The 26,265-nt window shown below is 33.4% G+C and overlaps 2 pseudogenes; both read right to left on the bottom strand.

The window, feature by feature from the left end:
* Window positions 1-19,965: 19,965 nt before the first annotated feature.
* On the bottom strand, window positions 19,966-21,952 carry LOC132166248 (cytochrome P450 94A1 pseudogene; annotated as a pseudogene).
* Window positions 21,292-21,897, bottom strand: LOC148583206 (cytochrome P450 94A2 pseudogene; annotated as a pseudogene).
* Window positions 21,953-26,265: the final 4,313 nt, after the last annotated feature.

Raw genomic sequence — 26,265 nt, 5'->3', positions numbered from 1 at the left:
TGCCAATAGGGTAACGACAATACTACTAAACTGCTAGCCTAAGTTGCCATGTTCATATGTCGGTAGGTATTACTTGATAAATAAATTGTCTCAGATTAATTCTTAGTTAAGTGATCATATTAGAACCTAGCTAGCTTCTAATGCAGGCTGAGGTTTGCAGAGTGGACCAAATGGAAAATTAAGAAGGAAATTCTGTAAGATTGTAATTTCAAGACAGTAACTAAAATATAGCTGACAAGCTAACAACAATATTTAAAAGAAAAAAAAAAACCAAAAAAAGACAGATTGTATCGAGGATGGTTCCTAGGCTCCTAGCTATTCGATTAAGAAAAGGAAAAAGAATATAGGAATATATAAATGGGGTGAATCATATAAGGCAAATGGGCAGGGCAATCACAAGAAAAGCGAATCCCACTGAACATCTGACGACTTGACTAGGAAAGGATACGTCTTCAAATTGTTGTGCTAAAAAAAATTGTTATCCAAGGGAATGATTCATAGATTGACTTGAAAAATACATTATGATTACTAATATTTTAAACTAAGATTCCTTTTTTTTTTTTTTGGTTATTTTTTATATATATTATTGTTAATTTCTTCTATGGATATAATTTACAGTAAATTGATAATGATTAGTGCATGTACTTATTTCTTTTTCTCTTTTGTAGGCCACCAAAATATTTTACTATAAAGAGGATCGACATTACTTTTCCTAACTTTGGTGCTCTGAAATGCTGAAAGCGACAAATAATTGCATGTAAAGCAGACCAAAAAGGCACGGCTTATGAGGGTGGACCATTATTTTTATACATAAAAGGTATACTCCTTTTCCACAAAGGCCCACTACAAAAAAAAAAAAATAATTTTTTTGACATGGTAAACGGTATTCATTTTTTCCCATGTCAATAAATGTTGACATGCCACACGTCAACAAATCTTTTTTTGACGTGCCAAAAGTGGCACGTCAACATTTACTGACGTGTCAAAGTTAGACACGTCAGTAAATATAATGTTTATATATATTATATTTATATATATAATACAAAATAAACATGATATAATAAAAATAAAAATAAAAAAATAATAAAAGAAATTCTGGTGTGCCACATAATTTCTTTTAAATATTTTTTTGTTTTGTTTTTTTTTTTTTTTATATCATTTTTATTTTATATTATATACATTTCATCTAACTTTTATTTTTTATTAGGAAGGATTTTAAATGAAAATGACACTCAAAATCTTTCCAAATCTTTATTAAATAACTCTATTGTTGCTCTTGGCCTTCCGATCCGGATTTCTTTGATTTATTATTCTCCATTCACTTAGTATAGAAATTAAAAAAATTAAAATATGTTTTCTGCTCTATGTCTTCTTTATTTTTTGCATGAAAAAACACTATTTATTTGCAGATAAAACAAAGAAAGATGAAATGAAACTGTTGTTGCATCTACTAGGTTTTCTTCTTCGTGAATTCTTTCTTCCTCGTCTTCTTCTTCTTTTCTTGTCAATCAATCAGACCATTTTACAAAGCTGTTTTAGTGTATAACAAACAGTTATACATAATACGGGCACGAATACAATTTGATATTTTCCTATATATATATAATATATGTGTGTGTGTGTGTGTGTGTGTGTGTGTGTGTGTGTCAAAACTTCAATATGAATAATATTAATTTAATTATTTTAATCAGATTCCAAATGAACGAGGAAAATGTTATATAGCCTTTAGGTTTGAACCATGCATGTTAATAAATTTTTATTTAGTATTAGATCAGTGTGGGTTAACCACATCTTACTTATTGAGTGAATTAATATTTTCATTCATCTTATTTATTCTTGTTAATAATTTTCATCATTACCTTATTATTTAGTTTGAATTTGCCAAAAAATTATTTTTTTAAAAAAAAATTAGTTAATAGAAATTCTGACATGCCAAAGATGGCACGTCAGAAATTCCTGACGTGCCACATAATTGACACGTCAGAATTTATTTTATATATATATATATATATATATATATATATATATATATATATATATATATATATATATATATATAAATAAATTCTTGACGTGCCTATGTGGCACGTCAGGAATGTGCCTTAGGAAGGCCAGCAGGCCCATCGCCCATGCCTTCTAATTTTTTTTTTTTTATCAGGTATATCTATATATATATGTTTCTGACGTGCTAATTTGGCACGTCAGAATTTTCTGATGTGTCAAAACTAGCACGTCAGGAAAAAAAATAGCGGGACATTCAACTTAATTTTCCCTCTTCTTTTCCTCTTTTATTATTTATTCTTTGCCCAGATCTACTTTTCTTATTTGATTCCAAATCTTCTTTCCATCTCTCAATCTCCCTCTTCTCTCTCAATCTCTCTGCACGGCAGCAGAGCTAGAAGAAAAGTAGATCAAGAAGAAGAAAAACAAAAGGAGAAGAGAAGATCGAAGAAGAGAGTAGAAGAAAAAAAAAAAAAAAAAAGGAGAAGAGAAGAAGATCGAAGAAGAGAGATTTTTTATTTGAAGAAGCTATGCTTTGGTTTATTTTTATTTGATTTGTGAGATTTTTTATTTTTTATTTGAAGAGAAGAAGATCGAAGAAAGATAAGGTTTATTTCTTGATTTGGATTTTTGATTTTTTGAAGATTTTTTGAGTTTGGGTTTTTGAAAATGGAGGAAAGAAGAGAGAGAGAGAGAGTGAAAATGGAGGAAGGAAGAGATTAGGGAGAGAGCTGGGGGGAGAAGAAACGTACGGTATTCCAGAATTAAAAAAATATTTTTAATTGAAAAAAAAAAATCCAGAAAAATTTTTAAAAAAGAAAATTATTTTTTTTTAATAATTTTAAATTTCTTGACGTGTAAAATTTTTTTTTTTTGGATTTTTTTTTTCAATTAAAAACATTTACTGACATGTCAAAATTTGACATGTCAGAAATTTTTTTTTTGACGTGTCAGAAAGTGACACGTCAAAAAAGACGTGCCAATTTTGACACATCAGAAATTTTTTGTTTTTGACATCCATAATTTTAACGACTGAGACATGTCAAAACCGACTCGTCAGGAGGATTTTCTGATGTGTCAGACCACCTAACACGTCAGAAAATGTAAGTCAGCAAACACTTTGTTTTTTGTAGTGCCCGGATGTTTCTTTATTTTTCTGAATTTGGCTTTAAAAAAAAAAAAAATTTTATTATTATAATTGTTTTTTTCTTTCAAATTATTGGTAGTGAAGATTGTAAGATCGAGGAGAACTCCAGTTATTTTTTGAGTTCCACAATGAGTACGTTGTCAGCAAATTTTTATACCTTAAAGAGTTTATTGCAAATCAATATAATTAATAGGGTGTCCATGTGGATGAGGATGCGGTTAATATTCGCATTAGCATCATGTTTTTACTAACAGCATACGTATCGTTATTGTGTTTATTATTTGTTATCCGCATTTTAAGTAATAGGCCTATTGTAGTTTCCTTGACATTCTTTTGGTCTTTATTACGACTTATTTTAAATTATTTTGAAAATAATTTTGGCTGATTTTAGAGTTTTGGATTTGTTTACTTTAATTTTTTTAAGCCCTAATATAATGTTTTGAAAATATATTGATCTCACATTACTTTTGCCTTTTTGCCCAAGTGAATGAGTGAATTGTGATAAAAAAAAAAAAAAAACACAAAAACAAAAACAAAAACAAAAAAACCTAAAACAATGTAAGCATAACATATATATACCTAATTCAAAACAACATCGTTTTGGTAAATTTATTAAATATAATATAAAAAAAAATCTAAAAATTTGTTATAATTTATTTCAAAAAATTAAACTAATAAAAAAAATTAATTATTTAATTTATATTCTAACGCTCTTTTGCTGCTCATTCCAACTAATATATATACAATTGTTTCAAAACTGTACGTCTCGAAATATGCTTTTAGACGAGGAGTTGTATTATCGGCATCCCTTCCATGACATAAAAAGAACATCTTATTGTATTTCTTTTGGGCTTTAATTAAGTAATTAAAAATATTCAGTTGGGCCTTTTTCACCTAGCCATAAGGGTTTCGCTCTAAGAATAAGGTAATTTTTAAAATTATAATTTGATCAAAATTTAATAATAATCTATCACAAGGTCAAGATGATTTGGGGGGAACTACCCATGGGCTTGGGGGGTCCCAGCCCCCAAACCAGGGGTTGTCGCCCACAATTTTTTTTTTTTTTTAAAAAAAAAAAACTAACTTTTGCCCCCTGGCTTTTTTTTAAAAAAAAATTTATCCCCCAAATTAAATATTCTAATTTTGCTCCTGGCCACAACATTCTTAGAGTGACGTACATAAGAATAACTTCTAGTATTATTCCATCAATACGCCCTATAAAATACTTTGAGCATAAGTAGAGTACCATTTGCAAAACACCTATACCTATACGTAGGTGCATAGTTGCAGCAAGCAGAAAATCCCACACGATCACGCCAATGACCAATTGTTGTGATATTACTTGGGTTTTCTTTTACTTTTGGGGATATTAATTTATTTTTGAAAGTGAGTCCCTGATACTAGAAAAAAGTAAGATCGATTATAATGGCCAGATAATTTTCACACAGAGCCGACATTAATTTACATATATAAGCTTGACTTGTTTCAATTCCCTAGCTAGATATATGGGATTAGTGGTGGCAACACCAGATCATACAAAGTAAATTAAGTTAGATTAAAATGATGGCAATCATATGAATATTTTTTATTTTTAGAGAATTAATTTAAATAATATATTTCTGTACGTAGTTGCACCCCCGTTTCCTTGAATCTTCGCATGTATATATTCTCCGCTCTTTCTTTCTTTCTCCTGCATGTCCATTCAGAGGAAAACTCATTCCAACGCTGCAAATGCAGTGATTATGCTTTTGCTGCTCTTGATTTTTAGCACCAAGGCTACTCTTGGGGCTGCAAGGCCTTTGGGTGAGGGTGATACGAAGACGACACTTGGCAGTTTAGGGGGAAAAAAAACAATTTGTTTGATTTAAAATTCAAATTTTTTTTACACGTAGGAGATAAGTTGGCCATAAGTTGAGTTTGTGTTATGTTCGTATCAAACCTCTCAATCTTCTCTTGATGTCAGCGTGGTGCCTCCCATTGAAATCTTTTCGTTCAAACAGCCCGCTGATCTTGAAGAAACCGAATAATATTCCTTGTGCTTTTTTGATACCATAAGTTCGGTTTATGTCATATTTTGGCCGTTTTCTCTTATACTAAGTGATTATTGCTTGCTTTAATTTCTTCATCCAAAATAAACAATTGCTCACTTTTATGTCTCCGGACGTCTAGGGCAGAAAACATCCTTGTTTCTATATGGAGGCTTCACCATGGGTGGAGCAGGGGCGAAAGACAGTCACCTTGACCTGCGGAAAGCTCTAATAAGATTCCTCTGTATCACAATGGGGGCGGCCGGGTGTATTCCACGCAGCGGTGTGTATATATATATATATATATATATATATATATATATATATATACACATTCTTGTTTTCTCCCGAGCAATAGAGGTTTACTGGTGGGAGGGGAAAGAACAAGTAGAATAAAAGACTGAAATGAAGAACATATTTAGGAAAAAGGATCCTAATTATCCTATTAGTTATATTGGATATGTATTTTTGTCTTTTTACTTTTTGAAATGACAAAAATATCTCTCCAATGTAACTAACTGGATATTATTTAGTTCAAATAAACTAGAGAGAGTCCTAATTCAACTTTTTAGCATTTCTCCAGTAACACCCCCTATATATAAAATAGTTTGAGCATAAGTAGTGCACCAATATTTGCAAAACACCTATTCCTATACGTAGGTGCGTAGTTGCAGCTAGCAAACAATCCCCCACGATCACGCCAATAACCAATTGTGGCGTTATTACTTAGTTTTTCTTTTTCACTTTTTGGGATATTAATTTATTTTTGGAAGTGAGTCCCTGATCGATACTAGAAAAAAGTAAGATCGATTATAATGGCCAGATAATTTTCACACAGTGCCGACATTAATTTACATATATAAGCTTGACTTGTTTCAATTCCCTAGCTAGATATATGGGATTAGTGGTGGCAACACCAGATCATATAAAGTAAATTAAGTTAGATTAAAATGATTGCCATCATATGAATATTTTTATTTTTAGAGAATTAATTTAAATAATATATTTCTGTACGTAGTTGCACCCCCGTTTCCTTGAATCTTCGCAACAATTTCACTTCTTCAGTATATATACTCCGCTCTATCTGCACCCATTTCTTCTTCAACAAAGCTTTAGACCCCGATCGACTATATATCGTTGAGAAAAAGCTCTTTCTTTCTCCAACATGTCCATTCAGAGGAAAACTCATTCCAACGCTGCAAATGCAGTGATCATGCTTTTGCTCTTGATTTTTAGCACCAAGGCTACTCTTGGGGCTGCAAGGCCGTGAGGGTGATACGAAGACAACACTTGGTGCAAAAGGTGTCATTTCCAGAAAATCGAGGACGAGTACCACCTTCTGCCCCTAATCCTTGCACTTACATCCCCAAACCTGGTAATATTGGACATTGCAACAAGTGATCTAGAAAATGGAGCTTTATCTTGTAAGAATTAATTAATATAACTATTTTGCGAAATAAAAGGCAAAATACCTCTGTGTTTCAAATCTTTATTTTGTGTTACGTACTATATATCCATATGCATGTTGACTTTAACAAGCAAATGAGTTATTTATGATTACTCAGTTTTCATAGTTGTTTCTCCCCTCCATGTTCTATACGTGAATTAATTATTTATGACATGAAGTCAACACCAGCTGGTGCGAAGTTGTCAATTAATCCACCTTCTAGCCCTAATCCTTGCACTCCAAACATCCCCAACCCTGCTAATGGCCACTGCAACAAATAAACAAAATCGTGCTTTTTAGCTCTGCTTAATTTGGTGGCTGGAGGCCTAATTAAGTCACAAACGTCTGTTGTTTGTTTCTTGGAACTTTGTAAGATCGGAATAATAAGCAAAATAACTTTGTGTGTGCCAAATGTTTATTTTATGTTATCGCTTCAAATTGTGTTAATCTTGATTACAAATATTAGCAAGATTTTACGTGAAAAAGACAGTACGTGCGTACGTATACGTACATGCAATTTCACGTTAAAAATCCATGCAAAGATGCATCTCGATCGATTTGTTAATAATTCGCAGTTACGAACAAGGCGCTTTGTGGACCATGGAATCAAATTCTTCTAATGGAAAAATAAATTGGAGGGAGGTTAATTCTGATTTAAATTTTGGAGAAATTAAAATGATGATCGATCCAGCCATCTTTATTCCTCAATTATTCTCATCTATTAATCCATCACTCTTTCTTTCTGTTTACCTTTTGTTATTTTGGAATTTTTTCAACTTTTTATTTTAATGGAACTTCACTTAATCACTTTGAATTTTTATTTCTTTTGTAATTGCTCTTTAAAGTTCAAAAACTTTTAATTTTGTTTATCCAACTTTAAAAAGTTTATAATCTCCCCACTCGATCCCTTAAGATTTTTTATTAAATCCAAACATAGGCCTTATAAATTTTGAAGATACCCCCTTTTTTTTCCCAAAAATAAAAAAATAAAAATAATTAGGATAATTTTGTAATTCTATATATTTTACGGAAGTATAAAAGGTCATGTATCCCCCTTGCCATCTAATTTAACCCCAAACCCTAACAGGATGGGTTATATCGCAAAATATTTAAAGTTTGATATACTAAATTGATAATGTTTTTAACTTTAGGGGGATTGCAAAAACAATAAAAGTTTATGGGAGATTAAGTGAAATTTTTTGTTTTCTTTTTTGTACAAGCCAGAAAGAGTACTCCAATACATGTTCCTACTAGTACATAATACGTCTTGCTTAATGTTTTTAGCTTTATCTTTTTAAGCTTAATTAAGAAGGAATTGTATTGTTCAGAATATAAAAGAGAAATAGTAAGGGTTAATAAGTTTCTTATATGTGGCCTATATTCTTTTACAAATTTAATAGATCAATCATTAGATTTGTAGGGTCCACATATGTTCACAAATCTAATGGTTAATTGTAAGATGAGATGGGCGAAATATGAGAAAAATATTGACCCGTAGCATTTATCAAATTTATAAGAGAAATGTTAGAATTTAATAAAAACTTCACATTTTGCCCGTAAAAATTCAAGTGGCAAGATGCCACATCATATTTTTAGTAGAGGAAATAGACAAAATAAAAAGAAGATGATGTGACATCTTGTCACATGAATTTTTATGAGCAAAATATGAAGTTTTTATTAGATTCTATCATATCTCGAATTATAATGGACAAGATGACATGGCCATGCCGGGAATCCTTTATTAAAGGAACAGAATCTATGGTCACAAATTAGGTAACAAGATATATATAGTGGCTTGATATTCTATCGATAGAGAAACAGAGAAACAGAGAAAGAGAGGCCAAAAGCAAGATGCTAATTAATTAATTATGTATTACTTTCAACAATCTAACCGGCAAATCAACCTTAGATTGAATGATGATGATGCATGTCAGCTCTCCAATTATGGAATTAAAAAAGATTGAATAATTCACATATTAAGCTTGAGAAGGAATTGTATTATTCCAACTAGTACAGAATTTTAAGCTTAAAATCAAATATCTTGACCCACCCAACCAAGAATAAATAACATGTCAAAAAGGTCTATATAACATAAGATAATCAGCAAAAACAAGAAAAGAAATTAAAACCCCATTATCCATATAATTTGTCGAATTTTTAGCTTTAAAAAATGATTTTAGTCCCAATGGATAAAAAAAAAAAGTACATTTTAGATTTATCATTTTAAAAAGACAGCAAGCAATTCAGTAATTTTTTGAGCAAATATGGATGAAAGATTATCCTGTTTTTATTCATGATATTATAATTGAGAGTGTTGCATTATTATGATTTTAATGAAAGCTTGAAAGTCTTTTTTTTTTTTTTTTTTTTTTTTAAAAAAAAAGGAACTGTATTATTATCCCATTCATGACCGTCTTAATGGACTACATTTTGTATTACTTTGGGCTTCACGTAAACAGAATGGACTGCATATTGGGTTGGGCTTCTCTTGCCATAGTTCACCCAATCCGAGAAGGTATCCATTTGGGCTTCTGTTTCGGACTGGGCTAGGCTTCGTTTCAGATTAATTAAGGCCCAGTTTTGATGGCTGCTGGATTCAAGTAATTTGTCACAGCCTGTCACAATACAACTATTCAACTTAAAAATGTGTGATTAAGGTCTGAGACTACCACAAGTTTAAAGAACATGAAATTTGACAGCCTTTGATATATACTCACTTAAAAATGTTTGGGTATTTCTTTGTTATAACTAAAAATGAAAAAAAGTTCATTAAAAATTTAAACAACAGGTAATGAATCAGCCAAGAACCAATAAAGCACCCATAAACCAAAAGTGACTATGCAGGCCCATAAGGACATGGCCCATCTAGCCAGCTGTCCGTAGATCACTGGCCACGTACTGCAATGTGCAGTTATAAGTCCAAGCCAGTATTAACTCCAACTCCCCCATGATGCCCGCGATCCACAATCAAATGGCAGTTGTGCAGAACTCCTCGTGGGTGCCGAGAATTCAGGAATGACATATGGTGAAAACCGTCGTCTAGGTCTATAAAAAGAAAGCTCCTATTAGGTATCCAGGTTGATTTTTGAAGAGGGAAATTATACTAAATCTCCATAAAACTCAATTACCCACCAGCACACATGGCACTCTTATCCTATCTTCTTCTCTTTTCGCAAATATTACTCCTCTAGGACTATCTAGGAAACGGTTCCTACAAATCTGATTATTAAGTAGATGATTTTACACTATTCTCGATCAGATTGTCATGAAAATTTGTGTGGCTATTATAATAATAATAATAATAATAATGTTCCAAACATTGTCTTAGAAGAATATGCGATAGAAAAGCAGGTATTAGACCTAATTAGTGCTGTTTAAATAAATTAAAGAGATCCAAATAATTAACAAGCTATGCTCCATTAAAATAAGCCAATCGCCATTGCCGTGCATGCACGAGGCAGGTTAGCATTCGCTAATGAAAAAAAAAAAAAAAAACACATAACTTTAATTTAATGGATTGAATCACGGGAACACCAATCACAGAAGATTTCTACTATAAGCTTGACTGGGAAAGGAAAGGGAAAGATTTGCCCATTTGCTGATTTGCTAAGGGAAAATCTCAATGATTAGTACACCCTGGTTTACTTGGATCCGGATCCACTCCAATTGGGGGAGAAATTGAAGATTCTCCAATTGTTAATCGTGATCCTTCATTTTAAATTAAATGGTCTATAAAATCATTTAAACCTCGGTAAAACAAAAGCCAACATTTAATGCATCGGTTATACAAAAACAACTGACATTTTATAAATCATTGGATTTAAAATGAAGGGTCATGATTAATAATTGGAGAATCTCCAATTTCTCTTCAATTGGAGGAGATCTCAATTTGGTTTAGTTTGGTTTATCCCAAAGGATAAACCCCCTTCCACCCCATTGATAGGGGGTTAATTAAGATCTTTGTCTCCCTCTCATAATGAGTAAATATTTTTCCAAATTGTCAGCTTGCACATGGAAGACTTGTCCCCTTCTGGTAACTTTTTATTCTTTTGCTTTCTTTAATATTTTCACTGAATCGGTAAGGAATTTAGAAGCCAAAAGCAAATGCCCTAGTCCCTACGTTTTGAGACCTGCATGCAAAACTGAAGCCATCCCCTTCAAAGGGAACCCAGGTTCCGTGATAAAGGGTAGTTTTTTTCTTTCTTTTTTTAGTTGTAATTAAGGTGACTTAAAATGTGAAAATAACTTTAAATATTTTGTGTTCTGAGTTGTTTGTTAATATTTTTACAAAATTATCCTGAAATGAGTAGCCAAACGAGCCTTGACAAGCATGCCTCTTGATTTTCCAATTTTCTTCTATGCATCATGAGTTTGTGCATCAGGCTGGGATTGTATGGCATGCATGCACAAGTAAACTATGGTGGTCACACAACTTGTTGGGTTTGATTCAGGTCACCAAAACAACAAAAGAGTTCTGAAGTATTTCTGCCAATTTGATCCTTTTTTTCGTAGTTTGTAACCGTTGGATTTGATGGATCTAGCTAATCCAAATTTACATACTTGGGTCCTTTTATTTAGATATTTGATTATGTTAAAATATTTAGTTCCCCTCTTGACAAGATACATTAAAATTTTACGTACGAAGAATATTAGATTACGATTCCAATAATACGATTCCAATAAAATTATAATATATATATATATATACTGCTGAAAGAGACAAACTTACATTCCTTGCGTTGCAACTTACATTCCTTTAAAGAGTGGACGCCACAAGCATTATCGAGTGACTAATTTAAATAATCCCAATGGGCATGGGGAACAAAAGTTTCATTCAAAAGATGTGTGAATGTTTTGAAATCTAATTTAATACGTTTTTATTTCCTTTCCCCTACTTTAGGATCGAGTATATCAACCAGGATTCACTATAACTAGACCATTGTCATACGAGAAAGAGACAGAGGTCCTTTAGTGGGTCTGGAGATTTGCTTTGTTTTATTTGAAAAGATCCCTCGGCCGTCTAGACATCCTTCTCTGCATGCGTGTGCAAGGACTCTCTCTCTCTCTCTCTCTCTCTCTATATATATATATCTTTTGTAGTGTCACATATACACAATTTTTTACCCATTTGTTTGTTTTTTGTTTTTAATTGTTGGAGAAATGCGTATAGCTGGAAAAGTTTTTAATTACTCACTTAATACAATTGTTGGTAAATCATCAAAAGTCTCAAAAGTTTAAGCTCATAAAAAATTATGAATTTAATTGTTTTGATAAATATGTAAACATTTTTCTCATTTGTAGTGTATACTATTAAATACAATAAAATAAAATCTTAACAGTAAGATCTAGAGAATCGTACGTGTTCCAATATTCATGGGCACAAACATATTAATCTTTAGGAGCTGCGCGCTTAGAATTCTTGCAATTCTATAAGGTTGTAGCTTCGTCTAGCTTCCAGTAACAAACAATATATAATGAGGCTATGTCGTCTCTCCACTTTGAGTAGATTAGGGTTCTTCACTCGATTATACTTATTTTCAACTAATGTGATCAATAAAAGAGTAATTTATCACCGTCAAGCAATCCAAATTCTATTAAAGTTATTCTGTGACAAAAGAGAAAGTGATGCCATCATTTTTTATTATATCAATTACTTTTTTTTTTTTCTTTTTTTGTTTGGTTTGGGGGGATAGAATCCATCTATAAAAATGGAGAGGTTTGAGAAACCATACTCGCAATATCTTTTACATTAGCACCTATTTTCTTTCGTTATACAACATTAATATTTATGAAGATCATCCGCAAAGAAAAAATGTATGAGTGTTGCAAAACTATAGTCTTCATCTTGTTAATTCTCACAATCCCTGTATCAGTTTGTAGGCCCTTAACAGGAGAAGAGAAGGTAGGAGTGAGTAAGTATGGTACCAAAGGTTTTCCTCATAGAGCTCCTGTCCCGCCATCTGGTCCTTCTCCATGCACTTACATACCTGCGAGTCAAGGGGGTCATTGCTCCAAACACGTGTGAAATTCCTCAGTATGCTTTGGTGCAACTCTCAGCTGTGCACGTGATATAGCTCAGGCATGCATAAACAAGATCGATCGAGTTGCGGTTCTGGATATTAAGTAAAGAATAAGATCACTTAGATGTTATATATGTTTGTGCATATATGGTTTATCGTATGGAATAAAGATATCCATTGTATATATAATTTGATGCAAGAACGTGTGTTTTAATGTATTAATGAGTTAGTTTTCTACTTTCTATAAGAGAGTAAATGAAATATGATATATATTATGATGATATGTTGTTCTGCCACTAAAACCTAAAATTTTACAACCAAAAAAGCCAACATTAAGCAGTGACTTTACATGTCCTTTCTCTATACATGTCTCTCCTTTTCTGGTTCTTGCAGATATTCTTCTCTTTGGATTTTACAGGAAAACCCTAATTAAGGAATCAATCTTTTCGAGTGCAAGCTTTGTAATCTCTCTCGTTTCTAACGTTAATTAATGGTGTGAGATCTCGAGCTCGTGGTGCTCTTGTTAAAACCCTAATTAAGGAATCAATCGTTTTAAGTGCAACCTTTGTAATCTTTTCTTCTTCTTCAAATATTATCAACCCAACGTGAATTTCTTAAGTGGTGGATTCAAAAAATTATTATTGTGGGGCCAAACTATATATATATATATCGAAGTTTATAAATATTTGTAAAAATTTGGTACATGTACAAAAAATGTTTAAAATTGTAATCTGCATTTCTTTACATAGAGAGAATAAATGTGACTACGAGAATCTCTCTTTAAAAGTGCAAATAAAACGTATGTAGATATCTTTTAAGATCAGTCTAAAATCTTCCTTATACATTAAAATTGTTTAAACAATTTGTAAAGGGCATGGCCCATATATAAAGGCCTCCATGCGGCTCCGCCACTAGTCCATTAACTACTCAAACAGTATCAAAACAACATTCCACCATCACACTTCATAACTTCAAATATTCCCACAATCCTAATTCTTCAAAACTCCCTTGTTTTAACACTCTTTTACTCCTAAACTCGTTGTTTAGCAACTTATCATCTTGACAATAACCACATACCCCATTCAACTCCATGCAAGCCCGTACAAACTCAATATTTACAAAGCTTAGTATTATCAATCTTGACAAAATCCCCCTTGTTTTCTACAAGCTTCCAACAACACTTCCACAACATCAAACTGAAGTACTCCACAATAACAAGCTATAAAGAGGTAACTTCGACCGGCTGCAATTAATGTATCTACAAAGGTATGAGGATGTAACTTCTACCTAACAAGCTCCACATTTTTCAATAGACTAATAATATGCTATCACAAATCCTGATCTGTCACATCATTGTCTTCATGAGTAGATATATATTCACAATAATTTAATCGATGTGCTTGCCATTTTAGCATGCCACATTCCATATAATTCCTCGCAAGTCGCAAATGCTTGACCACAATCATCTTTTAAAGTTAAAAGTATTGCTTGGCTTTCACCAACTTTAGATAGCTGCTCTTAATTCTAGTAAACTAATGTGGATAAATATTGTAGCATATAATGCCAATAATATTATGCGCATGCATGATGGCAAAGACAAGAAAAGGTGAATCCCCCCCACCTTTAGTTCTTGTCCCATAACATATATATTTTGTAATCTCGCACTAGCAAGTTATTGTCGCCCGCACATCAACTACAGTACTTTTGCGGCAACTACAGAACTCTTCCCGCTCTATCAGATCATTGATTTGAAATAACTCATTTATGGACTTCCAACTTTGTGTTTAATAGTTCCATGATTCTTATGGGTGGCTAGGGTAATGACAACGCTTAATTATATGGTTTACCACTAATTAAACTTATAGCCTAAGTTGCCATGTTCCTATATATGTCGGTATTAATTAATTATATCAGATTCTTAATTAGGTTATGTAAGAAACAAATAACCTTTGACACTACTAGCTTTTAATGCAAGAATAATACTGCATTTCTGCCTGAGGTTTGATGGTACGTAATTACGAGACAGTAACTAAAATAGCTGACAAGCTAACAACAATGTTAAGAAATAAGAAATAAGAAATAAAGACAACTCCTTACACATGAAACCCAAAAAAAAAAAAAAAAAAGATTGTATCGAGGAGGGTTCCTAGCTATTCGATTAAGAAAAGGAAGGATATAGAAAAATAAAATAAATTATATGGGATTAGTTTTTTTTTTATTGCTTTCGTTGAATCATGTAAGGCAAATGGGCATGGCAATCACAAGAAAAGTGAATGGATTCCACATACATTTCATATATATATATATATGGCCGTCGTCCCCACTCACTACCTGACATGAACATCTACGAACTTGACTAGGAAAGGATACGTCTTCAACTTGTTATGCTAAAGGAATGATCCTAGATTGACTTGGAAAATACATTATGATAACTAATATCTTAATATTAGATTCGATCACTAGCTTCTCTGTTTTTATTTTTTTATATACTATTTTAGTGTTTCTTCAATTCTCTGGATATAATTTACAGTTAATTGATAATAATTAGTGTACTTTTTTTCTTTCTCTTTTGTCCACCAAAATATTTTATTGAAAAATGGAAATGAAATTACTTTTCTTAACTTTGGTGCTCTTAAAGCGACAAATAAAGCACGAAAAGGCTTCAAATTAAAATAAAACGAACCATTTGCAAAGAACTAAAATAACACGATTATAATTGAATAGAACGTACGGTTTATGAGGGCCGGGTGAACACATTATTTTTGTTGATAAAAGGTATATGCCTTTCCATACGGCCAGATTTTTTTTTTTTTTTTTTTTTTTTTGTATTGAAATTAATGGTGTAGAATACTGTAAGAACATCTTCATTGAACAAAAAGAGTCATTTAACAAGCTCTCTACTTGATTTCAAATTTAGCTTTGATCAATAAGACCGATCTCCAAATACCAAGTGTCAAAAAGTAAAAGTTATTTAGTTTTAGTGAAAGTTATTTAGTTTTATATATATATATATATATATATATATATATATATATATATATATTTTCCTTCTCTCTCTCATCTACAATAAACAAAAAAAAAATAAGAAAATAATAATATTTAACTAAAGTAGAGAAAAATATAGAGAATTTGATATTTGGTTAATTCGTTCATTTTAGAAGTGACTCTTCAATTTTTTTTTTTTTTTTTTTTTTTTAAAAAAAAATGTTTTTCTCTTCAAATTTAACTTTAATTTTAAGAGCTCAATATGGATGTTCTAAGATTAGAGAGAGCTCTAGTTATTATTATTATTATTTTAATTGAAGACAATTTTCACCATTAAATTTTTTATTAAAAAAATCTTCAATTTTTTTTTTTTTTTTTTTTTAAAAAAGAAGTTATTGAAAAAACTATAATGACCCAAACATTTCTACTTACAAAAAAAAAAAAAAACATTTTTATTTACAATGACCAAAAGAAATGCTGCCACGGGCACGGGCTAGAAACGTACGTGTTGAAATGTCCTCCACATGTTCGCACTTTTAATTAATTAATCTGTGCGCACATTGTAAGCAATTTCAAAGTAATTTCCTTTTATTTTATTCTCCAACTTTAAGCACTTAATTTACTAAATTTTATTTCGTTGGGAATTAAGTACGTACGATCCTAAATGAATCTAGCATTCCGTGGGCCACCATGGTATATATATATAATTTCAAAAGAAAATTGTTCTCATAAGGTACAAGTTGCATGAATGTGACATTCCCGCAGGCCTGGATCAGCACCGACTTTGTGCTTTTCAGGTCCCTTCTTAGAATGTACGGACTTTGTGGTTTTGTTTATTAAAAAAGTTAATCTTCTGCGAGATCATGGAAGATGGAAGGAAACTGTAAGCTGGGCGGAATTCCTAACTGCAGAGAAGATTCCTTTGGAGCAATATAGCTTGCAATAGATTATGCAAGTTGATCATGGAAAAAGGAACTTTACAACTTTTCATGACAATATATCATAAGGGCTAAAATTAATTAATGGATCTAACTTACATACTGTTATTAGCATGTATGTTGTAGTGTAAGCAACGGTTAAAATTGAATCTCAAAATTGACTTACTTTGAGAAGCTTTTAATATGAAAGAGAAAACAAAGAAATATTTTTAGAGATTTAATATTAGTCATGGCTTAAACTACAGCATACATGTTGTTATTAAAATAACAACATATAAGCCGGATCTAAAATTAATTATTATCTTCCATGGGCCATGGCCTCCATCGAGTCATCTGAAAAAAATAAATAAATAAATAAAAAAAAAAAAAAAAATAGGTGGTTTTAAAGATCTTGTAGCCTTTTCAAATGATGTTTTTAATTTGCTTATTATTAATTATGGTTGATAATCAAAATGATATTACATGTGTGAATAAAGCTTCAATTATTGTTAACCCCACATGCTATATGTGTCCAAACTTGTCAATTAATGCATATTGATTGAATTTATCAATGACTTCAACAATTAAGAGCGCCTAAGTCTGTCAAATATTACTGCATCTCATAATGTCAAAATAATGTACTAGCTTGACTTGTTGCACAATATATATAAAGCTAACAACTGGGGATGGAAAATTGACATTCTGAGATTTTTGTCAACTACGTAGTCAGACTTGTTGAAGGAAATGTAAAAGTTTTCTTTATGATGCTCAAAGTTTAGCAGCATACTCGATCTACTAGCATTATTAATGTAATTAACTTGAACCACACGGCCAAGAAGCAAATGCACAAAAAATACCTATACATTTTTTATATTTATAATTTTTATGTACAAAATTAAAAGGAAATTTTATGCTAGATATACATAATTAATTAAAGGAAGATTTTCTTCTCTAGCTAAGAGAGGGGGAGGAAGTCAATAATATATGTTAATTTAATTAATTAGATTGGTTTTCCTCTTTCTGTGAAAAACGTAGTGTTGGTCCAGACGTGAGGGACAAGCCATCATGCGCTCATACGATAATCAAAGAACATGCCAAGAACTTGCATGCATATACATATATACCGCGGCTGTCTGCGTATTTGCAGAAGACAATCTCACACCGTCACGCCAGTTGTGGTGTATTTAGTCTTCACATTGCTACACTACTTCTTTCCCTTTCCTTTGACATTGGCCGGAAATTAAGTTTGATTAATGTGAACATTGCAAATATCACATGCATGAATACTTTCCTTTTTATCAAAATTAACTTAAATCGTGTAATTTCTGTAGTTGCACCACCGTTTCCTTGAATCTTCGCAACAATTTCATCTTCAGTATATATATATAATCGGCTCTATCTTCACCCATACTATCCCTCAGAAAAAAATCTTATCTTCACCCATTTCTTCAACAAACTATCCCTCAGAAAAAAATCTTTCTTTCTCGAAAATGTCCGCTCGGAGGAAAGCTCATAATTCCATTAATACTGCAAATATTGCGGTGATCATCCTTATGCTGATCTTGATTTTTAGCATTAAGGGTACTCTAGGGTCAGCCAGGCCTTTGGGTGACAAGAAGACGACACTTGGTGGAAAAAAGGTGTTATTTCCAGACGATCGAGGACCAGTGCCACCTTCTGCCCCTGATCCTTGCACTTATATTCCCAAACCAGGTAATGGGCATTGCAACAAGTGAAGAAGATGGGAGCTCTAGGCTGATCTAGTTGTGTAATTGTAAGAATATAACCTTTTTTTATTTTTAACTAAAAGAAAAGGAAAATTTCCTTACCTCTGTATCTAAAAATCTTTATGTTCTATTACTCTTCATGTATAATATTGTTGATTTTTAACAAGAAAATGAGTTATTTAATTATTTTCAGTTTCCATAGTTTGTCTCCGTGTTTCGTTCGTGAATTCTACCAAGAAATGTCATCGAACAAAACATGCATGTTGCGAGGAAGAGGTAGACAATTTTCTGCGTAAGTCGCTTTTGTCCCACACCCTTAATTTGCATGGGATGGATAGGATAACATGGGAAATGCTACTAAGCAATATTCTCATAGGATTGCTACTAAGCAAAATCTCAATGCATCACAAAATTCAGATGTATATGCAATTTCACCAAAAATAAAAAATAAAAAATAAAATAAAACGCATAATATGGTAGTAGGTATATATATATCTTGATTAGTATTAATTTTGAACTTTAATTGCAATGGTAATCGAGCCAAACTCTTGTTAATGTCTTTTATGCCCCCACTTTACTTGTTTTATAGTCTTTGGGAACCCGAAGCCAGACAATATTAACCCAAGAGGTGAAGAATAGACCACGAAATCCTCCAACACCAATCAAGCCCAAAATCCATTTCCATCAACCGAACTCCAAATGGCAGCCCCTAAACCAAATATATATATATATATATATATATATATATATATATATATATATGATACTTTGGGATCCTAATTGATGATTAATTGCTTTGATTGGGTTAAGTAGAAGGTGCTTTGCGATTAATTTGATTAATCAAGTTTTATAAAATATCAGAAAATTAGTAAAATCGTGTTTTTGTGCATTCGGCCTTGTGTTTGGCTGGACTGACTTGTGGAGAAGGAAGGCCCAATTGTGTTTAACTTGGGTTTCATGTGTAATTGGAGCTTTACAATCCATTGCAACTCCTGATCCCAAGCCGAATTTAATAGGAGTTTAACAATCCCGTTTTCCATTAACAACTCTTGCTGCAGTAGATAAATCATTTAAGTTCTCTTTCCTAATTTTCTTCAAAGTTTATGGGAAAAATTAAATTTACTCCCTAAGTTTTTACTCTATTTTATTTTAATCTTTACGTTTTTTTTTTTTTTTTTTTTTTTCTTTTAATTTTGATTATTAGGTCATTAAATTTTTTTTTTTTTTTTTTTAATTTTAAATAACCCCTATCAATCTACCAACCAATTAATTAATGTTACATAGCTCTTGTTTGGTATGTCATTTATACGTGCTACGTGGCCCGAAATAATTATTTTAAATTACTAATATACCCTAAATAAAAAATTAAAATATTAAAAAACAACAGTTTTAAAGAGGGGGTGGCAACCCCTAATTACTACATGAGAAATATGTATCATTCATTAATTGATTGCTCTCGCGTTACACATAGTTAATTAATTTGACAAGAAATTGATAGGGTAACCTACTGAAAACTAGACAAAAATCTAAAAACCTAATTGTGAAAATTGAAAATCTAAGAACTAAATTAAAATTACATTCAACCTACAGACTAAATTTAATTTAATTTTTGTTCTAAATCTATTACTCTTTTCGCACGTTGGTTATTACTCAGGATAAAGAGTCAAAGGCCAAGATTTGAAGCGTTAGATATATATGTCAATTTGAGAATTGCCAATTGGCTTAGGCATATGCAACTGCTGGAATCAATCCAAAAATGTACGCTATTTTTTGGCGTTATGGAGTGGCCTCAATAGTCAAGGCACGACTCACGAGTTACAGGCAGCAGTACGAATAATTATAACACGACAACAACTGAAAAGGAAATCTAATGTTCAACGAGGCCATATATATCGAAGTTGCCACTCTTGCAACTTCAAGATTATTTAAATAAATAAAAGATGAAACCCCATTTTTTTTTGTTTTTTTTGGTAAGATAAAATAAAACCCGATTTTAACTCCAAAGTAATATTACACAAAGTCTCATCAGCTAAAATTAAAAAGCCATTATCCAAACCAAGAAAAAGCCTTATCTACGTATCACCGATTCAGTGGTTCACGTGATCCCTCTCCATAATCCTTACCGGGAACCCACCTTTCATTTTGGACGTCATCACCTGAACAAACTCCGGCTCCACACCTTCCCCCACTGCTGGCACCACCTTGAACCGCCTGACAACCCCCGCCACTACCCTCTTCATCTGCAAGAACGCCATCTCCTTCCCCAAGCAAATCCTCGGTCCCGCCTGGAACACCGGGTACGTGTACACGTCCCTTCCCACGAACTTCCACTGCCTATTCTCCGCTTCCTCCCTCTCCAGCCACCGCTCCGGCTTGAACTCCGCCCAGTCGGCCCCCCACAGCGTCTCTAATCTCCCCATCGCGTACGGTATGTACGTCACTTTCGTCCCCTTCTTCACCACCGTCCCATCCGGCAGAACGTCGTCGTTCGTGGCCTCCTTCGAGTCCGCCGCGACAGGCGGATACAACCGCATGCTTTCACACAGAGAAGCGTGAGTGTACACCATGTCTTTCACTTCGTCATAGACAGGCGCTTCGGATTTCTCATTGATTTCCTTTAGAACCTCGGATTCGACATGCGGGTTCTTGGAGAGTAGCCAAAAATACCATGTCAAAGCCGCGGAGGTTGTGTCACGCCCAGCAAGTATGAAGCTTATCACTATGTCGGCCACGAAGTTCTCATCCGAGTGGCCGGAGCTCAAGAACCTCGACAAGAGGTCAACGGAATCGAGCGACGGCTTCTCTCTGAGCTCGTGCTTCTTTTCTCTTATTATGTTCTTTGCAAATTCTCGAACTTCTAAGATTGCGATTCTCAGCCGCTTTTCAGACCCAATATTCAACAGCTTCTTGATTTTCCAAACGATTGGGAATGGGATTGCCGCATTGAACCTCTCGCTGCTGATCGTGACACTTTCTTCAAAAGCTTGAGCGAAATCGGTCTGTGGAAGAGAGGGCAAGAGCTAGGCGGGGTCGAATCCGAAAGCGATTTTGCATATGTTATCAAAGGCGAACCTTTGAAGAATGTCCTGGAAGTCTAGGACTGTTCCAGTTCCGGCGGCGGAGGAGAGGATCGGGATGAGGCGGTCGGAGAGCTCGGTGTCCACGACGATCTCGACAAACTTGCGCAGAGACTTGGTGTTGAACTCGTGGCTGGCAACTTGTCTTTGGAACTTCCAGGGCTCGCCGTCGACGTTGAAGATGCCTTGGCCGAGGAAGTCTTTAAAAGTTCGGTGGAAATTGACTCCCTTGCCGTAGTTGTGGAAGTGGGTCTTGAGGATGTGCTGGACGACGGCTGGGTTGGCGGTTAGGACCTGGCGCGTGGCGAAGTTTCGGTGGAGGAGGTAGGTGGCGGAGGGTGAGAGTTGGACGATGTCTGAAAGCCATTGAAGACGGCGGTTGCTGTTAGCAAGCACGGCAAAGAATGAACCGATTATAGGGTAGGATCTTGGGAGGCAGATGGGAGATGGTTACCTTTTGGGTTTTGAAGCTTTTTGGGTGAGGAAGAGGATGGAAAGGAAGGGAAGAAGGAGAAGGAAAAATGAGGCTAGGACTCGGAGGAACTCCATGACTGTCAGTTAACCATCATCGTGTGGTTGCTGTAACTCCAGCTGATAAGGAGGAAGAAATCAACAAAAAGTAATAATGAGAAAGAGGAAAAAAATGACAAATAACACTATAACAGCCAAGGAAAGAATATCCTGCAAAAACAAGTGTCGTGGCATGCACTCAATGGATGGATACTTTGGTGTTCTTTTGGATGGGAAATTATAATGTTGGGCGATAATTTGTAAAAATTTAAAGAGAGCAATTGAAGCTGGCCAGTGGTCCCTAGTACACTTTTAATGTCTAAAATCTGTCCTATTTTCTTTTATTTTTACATAAGAGAATACTATTTGTAGAATAAAAAACACTTTTAATGTCTAAAATCTGGCCATGTCAACCAAATTAACGTCAACGTTAGCTAGCCTTAACGGCTTCTCTGCTCCGACAAGCGACAACGGCATCTCTCCTTCTCTCTCGCTGGACTCTTCTCTTACTCTTGCACGTTGAAGAAAAAAAACCAAAAATCTGGCCAACTCGAAAGCTACGTTCTCTTTCATTTTCATTTTCCACCAACTGGTACCATCCCCGTATCTCTCCATCGATCATTCAGTAAACAGTCATAGTCATGACACGTAGACCTACACAAAAGACATATATGCATATATTGATAGAATTTGCAGTAAAAAACCAATTTTGTATTGTCAGAGACACTTACTTCTCCCCATATATCTCCTCACAACTTTAATTAGCGAAGAAAAATGCTATGCTCTACACGTGTGTAAACCTTGATTCAGAAACGTGGATTAATACATATTATCCCATGCACCTCGTGGATTTTATTACGTTATCCACGAAAGTTAACTTGCTGTCTATCTCGTTACAATTTATAGTTTATTCTTTTGTATTAAAAATTCTCTGTAAAGGATACTAAGCGAGAATGAATTTTTGGGGATAGTGGAGAAGAAAATAAAATAAGAAAAAGATAGGCACGAAAATTGAGCAGGGAATATGACTAATCCAATAAGCTACATATATGGTAGCTTTTACCTGTGTTATGTTAAAGGAAAGATCTCAATGATTACGACAACACCGGTTAATTTACTTTTGGTGATCACCTATGAGTGCAGTGTTAATTAATGGCCGGGTTAAGGTGGGGAAAATAAAATATTGGTGATTATACAGATCACCAAATCACAAAAGAGCCAAGACTAGTATTTCTGCCAATCTGATCAATTTTTTCTTAGTTTGTAACAGTTGGATTTGAACTAGAGATCTTCTTCAATATAATCAGGAGTGGAACCAAATCCAAATTTACATATATACTTGGTCCTTTTATTTAGATATTAAGATTATAGGTAGGAAGATTACATGAAAAAGAGACAAACAAACATACTTACAAGTTCATTGCTTAATAAGTGAAGTTTGAGCCAAATCTAGCTGATCAAATCGAGATTAGGCTTTAAAGACTTGACGTCACAAGCATTATCAAGTGATCATTGAGATAGCAGAATTGAAAAAGTTCAACTATTTTAATTTCCCGAAAATACTAATTTAATTAGGGTATGTTTGGGAGTGTGTATTTAAAAAAATAATCTGGGTTTTTAAACCAAATCGTAATTTTGGAGTATTTGGAATTGCGATTTTAAAAACGCAAATTTTAAAATCGTGGAAAAATCTGCGATTTCTATAAGCTGACTAGAGAGTGCTTATTTGAAAAAGTGCGAATTTAAACAAAAATTACGATTTCGCTTAAAACAATATTTGGCGCAATATTTACCTATTTGGCCATGAAACCGCAATTATATGTTAATGTTATCCAAACACTCAATTGATAAAAAAAAATACTTCTTAATATGTTTTACCAAACGCCTATGCAATTTTAAAAAGTAGCGATTTTAAAAACCCAATTTTTAAAATCCCAATTATTAAAATCGTACTCCCAAACGGGCACTTAATTAATCCATTGGCAGCATAACAACGTTTTCCTCTAAGTTAATTTATGCTCTATTAAAAATGTACGAAAAAAATTACATGAAATTACATGTTATTAGAATACATGTCCGTCTATATATATATATATATATATATATATATATATTTTTAAGAAAAAAAAAAAAAGAAAGAAAGAAAAACTCTAAGTCAATTTAAACAAAATCTTTATGGAGAGATTCGAGACGGTGCTAGGTCGAATATTCGAATTTAAGATGCGTGTTAATGTTTTGAAATCTAATTTAATTCGTTTTAATTCCCTTTCCCACTAATTTAGGAAAGAATATAAACCTAGACTCACTGTAACTAGATAGAGAGAGAGACAGGTCCTTTAGTGGGTTTGGAGATTTGCTTTGTTTAATTTGAAGATCTAGATTCTAGATCCCTCAGCCGCCAAGTGCATGCGCAATGACTATATTTTGTTGCTACATATACAATAAAATTTTACCCATTTAATCTCTTTTATTATTATTATTATTTTTATAATTGTTATTGTCGGAGAAATGTGCAGATTGAGAAGTTCTTAATTAGTTGCTTAGCAATTTTTGCCCATGATAAACGGATAAAAAGGATAAATTTAATCATTAATTAAATCAATATTTTCACATTCATCTCACTTCCATGAGTAGACAACAAATATACTATTTTAATTGAAATATTAGATAAATTGTAAAATCAAGGGTCAAACACAATACATTGACTCTGACTCTGATACTATATCTCCCTCGGGCCTTCTCCCCTTCCCTTCCCTGACTCCCCCCACCCCCTTCCCCCCTCCCCCGTATTTCTTTTTGCTTATTTTTCATTTGTTACGGGCTCAAGCCCCACCACGTTGGATGTGCCGTTCATCATTTTTGCCGTGTCTTTTTTTGGGGTTGCTGGGGTTCTTGGATCGGACTTTTCAAAGCTCGATTTACATCCTTTTGTCAGACCCACCTCGACATGCACCACTCCACCGCGCGCACCAGCTCCGCCCACTTCCAACAGCACATGTTGCTTCTGATTCCGGCAACCCCACGACGAATCGTGACTCGCACACGCCTGCGCTTGGTTTTTTCACTTTCTGGCTAGAATCATCTGGCAGTCTTCCTTCGATGGTGTTTTGTGGGCTTTTGTGCTTTTTATTTATTTATTTTTCCCGTTTTTTTGTTTTCCCTGTATTTTGTGGTCCTAGCTTGTTGGATTGATGATGTGAATAATTTTCTGGCTTGCAAGTCAAGGAGGATGAGTTTCGGCAGGAGGATGTTGCTACCTATGTATCAGATTGAGTATGTCTATAGCAAACCTGTTGTTACAACCGAAGATTATTCATGGGTTAACGGATTTTGATGTTATAGATAGGTCTTGAATGTCAAATTATTATGTATGTATCTATGACTTGTAACCTTGTAGCTTCGGCTATGATTTTCTCAGATCTTTTGCTCTATGATGTAAGATCTTTATACTCGTGATCATTCGTTAATTAATGAGACTAGAATGATTTCCCCTTGAAAAAAAATCATCATGAATCAGAAAAATTTAATAAATTAAACCATGTATATATTTAGATACAATAAAATAAAATATTAAATATAAAATGAATCATCTCCATTTCAAGAATTCAATTTTGGATTGGGCTTATGTAGTTTTTTAAGGTTTCATATTGTATTTCACTCTCTCTTTCTCATGGAACACTTAAAATTCAATTTGAACCATTGAAAAAACAATAGCATAGGTGTTGTAGTTTTTTTAGAGCACCACGTCGACCTAAGCCCTTTCCTTCTATTCCAATACTACGGGGGGACCACTCATAATCTTTAGTTATATGCTTATAATTCTTGCAACTCTTGTAGATTCCAATAACACACATTTAGGGATGTAAATCGTATTATATGGGTGGATAATACTCTTATTCCCCCATAACTGCACGTGTGTGGGTGGAATTTTTTGTACTAACCACTAGGACAACTAGGTATTTTGGGCTTTTTTCAGGCTTCTTTTAAAAATTTTCATCTGTTTTGGCACGAACTTAATTAATTTATAAGCAGCTATCCGCCCGCATATGTGCAGATAGTGAATATTGTATTCAGTATTTGTCCGCCTTAAACTAGATGCTGAAAATCTATCCATAGCCTATGTGGACAGGTGAATAGCGGATACAGAGTAGATTAGGGTTCTTCAATCGATTATATTTACTCATGGTCGCAATATCATCATTTTTAACTAGCCAGCGTGATCAAGAAAAAAAGTAGTTTATCATTGCCGAACAATCCAAATTCTATTAAAATAATTATTCTGCGACAAGAGAAAGTGATATCATCATTTTTTTATTATATCAAGTATCGTTTTTCTTCTTCTTTTTATTTTTTTATTTTTTTTTTGGGTGTGGGGGGATGGAATATAATCCATCTATAAAAACCCCT

This window comes from Corylus avellana, chromosome 11, assembly GCF_965113065.1.
Source record: "Corylus avellana chromosome 11, dhCorAvel1.hap1.2, whole genome shotgun sequence".
NCBI classification, from domain to species: domain Eukaryota; kingdom Viridiplantae; phylum Streptophyta; class Magnoliopsida; order Fagales; family Betulaceae; genus Corylus; species Corylus avellana.
The sequence above is the reverse complement of the archived record's forward strand: the minus strand, read 5'-3'. Positions and strand labels throughout refer to the sequence as shown.